The following is a 4068-nucleotide window of genomic DNA, read 5'->3' as shown; positions in this document are numbered from 1 at the left end:
TTACACGTTTCACATAAATGGAGACAGAGGTAGTCTCTCTCTCTCTCTCTCTCTCTCTCTCTCTCTCTCTCTCTCTCCCTCCCTCGAATCTTTTATGCACAACTTGCTTACTCCGCCTAGGGTTTCGATTGAAAACCTCTTGCTTATCTAGAGATCAGCTTGCTGTCCCTTCTGAGCCCCGGAAGGTGGTTTGCATTTGTCTCAGGGGCCACAGCCCTTCCAGAGGCAGAGATCTGGTCCTGGACTTGAAGGGGGCAGAATCGAAACCTAATCCTGTGAGTCTGCCCGGGGCGCTCAATGGTTAGAGCATCGTCCCCTGTACCGGTCAGGGCACAGGCCGGGGTTGTGGGCTCAATACCCAGTGGGGGGCATGCAGGAGGCAGCTGATCCATGATTCTCTCTTATCATTGATGTTTCTCTCTCTCCCCTTCCTCTCTCTCTAAAAATCAATAAAAACATATTTTTAAAAAATATGTATTTTATTGATATTTTACAGAGAGGAAGGAGAGGGATAGAGAGTTAGAAACATCGATGAGAGAGAAACATCGATCAGCTCCCTCCTGCACACTCCCTACTGGGGATATGCCTGCAACCGAGGTACCTGCCCTTGACTGGAATTGAACCTGGGACCCTTCCGTCCGCAGGTCGACGCTCTATCCACTGAGCCAAACCAGTCAGGGCAATAAAAAACATATTTTAAAAAACACATTAAACAACAAAAACCCCCACTAACAACCCTCCACCTAAGTGAGTCCAGTAAACACAGAAGTTGAAAAAGTGCTGGCGGAGGCCCAGGAGGGGACGGGACCCCACGCCCCTCCTTCTCACCAGGCCGGGGACCCCCCTGCAGGCTGATATTCGCTGGTTGGGAACCAGGTCAACCCGTTCCTCCCTCGAAATCTCTTAAACAAACTGTTTCCATGAAGGGTGTCCAGAGACTGCTACGCTGCGCCAGGGGTCAAGGCCACGTGTATTTACGGCCTTCGCGGGCATTTCTGTTCCCCAAATTGAAAGCACATGAGGCTCCGTCCGCAGCCCACCCACGCTGCTGCCCGGCCAGCGGTGGCCCCTGGCTCCCCTCCGTCCCGGCCGAGTCCCTCAGCCCCTTCGCCCACCATGCAGCCCCTCGTACGCTGTCCTGGGGGCTGTGCCTGACGCCGAGGTTTGCAGTTTAGCCCTTTTCCAAGTGCGTTTGTTTCCCCCTGACTCGATTTGCCCCTTGGGCTCTGGGAAAAGAACATGTTTGCAATGAGGAAGGAGAAACAAAGAAAAGAATCATTTCTGCACATAAGATCGAGGTCATCCAACATCTTCAAAAGTGAACTTTAGTATAAGCCTCTGGACCAAGTAGCCAAAGGACGACCGTCACCTGGGAAGGCGGAGGCTCCGCTTCTACCTCGGGGAACACTCGTCTGCAGTGGGCGGTTCACACACGTTCCGGCTCATCCACGGGACCCCCCCGCCTTCTGGTCCACCCGCGGGAGTGGCACCTGGTGGTGGGATGGGAGCCTGCGATGAAGCGCGAAGTCGGAAGAGCCCGCCAGTGCTTCTCGCAAGAACATACGCTTTGTTTTCCTTAAAGGACCCACGTTTAGCTGGGTATTGGAGACGTGGTGGACACTCATAAAGGTTTGTGAGTGACTGACTCAAAGCCTGGACGCATTCTGAAGGCGGGGAATTGGAAGGTAAAAGCTTCTAGTTCTTTTCAAATCAAACAAACCACGTGCACAGGTGGCATTTACATCCTGACATAAAGAGCTTCTTCAGTCGAGTCATCACTGTTATCCAGCTCGACTATTTAAAAGGGCCCAATTAGCCAACATAGCAGCTGATATTCCCGGGAAGTGTCCCCTCGATTGAGACGTCCAGCACAAGGACGCTATATGCCCCCGTTTTTATGTTTGTCCTGGGACCAGACAGCGGGCTCATCAATGCTGAATAAATGCGAGACATCGAAGCTGGGCCCGTGCTCCTGATGGTCCCCGCAGAGTTCCGACCCTGGCTGCGAGGGGGTGGCCGGTGCCGGCAGTGGCGTCTCCCGCCCACCCGGTCTGAGGGCTTCGTGGGAAACAGAACCGAGGCCGGCTGAGAAAATCCCGGATCTTCCCAACCCACCGTCTCGGTCCATCTGGCTGAAACGGAAAGAAAAGTTAATTCCTGAGCAGTGAACAGGGAAGCAGTGCAGTGAGCCGGGTCAGGTCAGCGTCCTGCAGGGGGGGCCCGGCGGCGAGGGAGCAGCAGGTCGCCACACCCAGAGGCCTTTGCTCCCCGCTGCCCAGGTGAGAGACTGGCCCCGTTGGCCTCTGTGCCCTCAGATGTGAAATGAGAAGGAGATGAGGAGGAAGATCTGGGCCCATTCATGTGCCCAGCGGGGTAGTGTGGTGACTCACCGTTCACCCAAGTACGGGGCATTTTTCACTTTTCAACGGAATTGCTTTCTGTCCTAGAGTCAGAGCTGCCCACCCACGCAGCCAGGAGATGGAGGCTTCGGGCTAACTGACACCTTGACTGAGATGGAATAGAAATCAGAGCTGCCGTCAGCCCGCAGGCGGCTGGGTGTGGGGGCTGGCCTGTGAGTGCTGACCCCCTCCTGACCCTGGGCCGCCCCCACCTACCGGATGGTGCGGTGAGAGGGAGGGAGGGATGGAGGGAGGGAGGCAGGCAGGGACCTCCGTGTTCCGTGCGGGGCTCCCGCCCAGGTGCCCACGCCGCCCGCCCTCCGTGGCGCCTCACGTGGCGGCCGTGCCTCCGTGTCGAGTGGGAGCTGAAGCTGCGTGTGGACGTGGGAGTCGGAGCAGCAGCATCGTAGTCGCCACCTGAACTGAGTGGGGGCAAAGGTTCTGTCGTCCTGCTTCTCACCCAGGACCCAGGCCTCCTGTGGCCGTTTATCGGCTTAAAAAACAAAGGGTAAACCTTCCAGTTGATTTATTTTAATCCTCACCCGAGGATATTTTTTCCACTGATTTCTAGAGAGAGTGGAAGGAGGGAGGAGGGGAGAGAAACTTTGATGTGAGAGACACAGCGATTGGTTGTCTCCTGCACGCGCCCGACTCAGGTACATGCCCTTGACCTGGAATTGAACCCGAGGCCCTTCGGTCCGTGGGCCAACGCTTATGCATAAGTCATGGCTGTAATAATGATGATTTGAGGGGAAAACCCTAATTTTTGCATTGATTTCTGAATGGAACAACCACCAGATGCCTGCAAGTCTGCTCTCGGCCAAAAACAGAGCCTGTTTAAAGGAGCAGAAGTAAAACACTGATTCTCAGATGAAAGCGTCCCCCCTTTTAAACACGGAGCACCAGTGACAGGACAGCGTGAGGACCTGTTTACTCCCGTGACGGGGCCAGTGTAAACCGCCGTCGAGGGGGAGCCGGTGGGGGACGGCGCCGCGTCTGGCTCCCTTATATGCCCATGTTTAGGGAACGCTGGTCAGACAAGCCCGGCCCCCGAGCCTCCTCTCAGCACACGGGACGTCTGCGCGAGTGGCCGCCGGACCAGGACCCCGTGGGACTCAGGACCCCGGGACTCAGCGAGGCAGGACGCCCTTCGCCAGCCCAATTCCACTGAAAAATGCGTTTGAGTTTTTCATCACGAAGGACCTTCTCAGCTTCCACGGGCCTTCTGTGCTCACTTCCTTCCTTCCCTGGTTCCCAAATAAAGGCAGAATTCCAGACCAGCTCTGCCTGCAGACCACTGGCCACTGGCCTGGCGTCTGGCCAAATTACTCAGGCACCACCGCACTCGAATTCTTCATCTTCCCGCAGTGGCTTAGCAAGTGACAGGAAAAGCACCCGATGTAAACAGCCACCCGGGGCCAGAGCAAGGCCAGCCGCCCTGACAGCCGCTGGGCGTGACCGCACTGCAGGCGCCCCGCTCCCTCGGCTCCGGACACCTGCAGTCACACAGCACGTGCTCCCTACGGGGGTGGTGAGCATGTGGGGTTCTGCTTCAGGCTGGGCTTGGCACCTCAAACACCCGAAGAGGTTGCTCTCCAAGGGCACGGAGCAAGGGGCCGAGCTTTAATCAAAGGCAGGCGGGGTCCCAGCTCCGTCCTGTCCAGGAGCC

The 4068-nt window shown here is 56.6% G+C and overlaps 1 long non-coding RNA gene across 1 annotated transcript; it reads right to left on the bottom strand.

Annotated features, from left to right (window-relative positions):
• Nucleotides 1-2017: 2017 nt before the first annotated feature.
• On the bottom strand, nucleotides 2018-3121 carry LOC118669330. The gene is made up of 3 exons (XR_004971960.1): nucleotides 2734-3121; nucleotides 2391-2508; nucleotides 2018-2132 (listed from the first exon to the last, which is right to left on the bottom strand). It is a non-coding gene; the product is annotated as an uncharacterized LOC118669330 (long non-coding RNA).
• Nucleotides 3122-4068: the final 947 nt, after the last annotated feature.

The sequence above is a fragment of the Myotis myotis genome, unplaced genomic scaffold (assembly GCF_014108235.1).
Source record: "Myotis myotis isolate mMyoMyo1 unplaced genomic scaffold, mMyoMyo1.p scaffold_m19_p_14, whole genome shotgun sequence".
NCBI classification, from domain to species: domain Eukaryota; kingdom Metazoa; phylum Chordata; class Mammalia; order Chiroptera; family Vespertilionidae; genus Myotis; species Myotis myotis.
The sequence above is the reverse complement of the archived record's forward strand: the minus strand, read 5'-3'. Positions and strand labels throughout refer to the sequence as shown.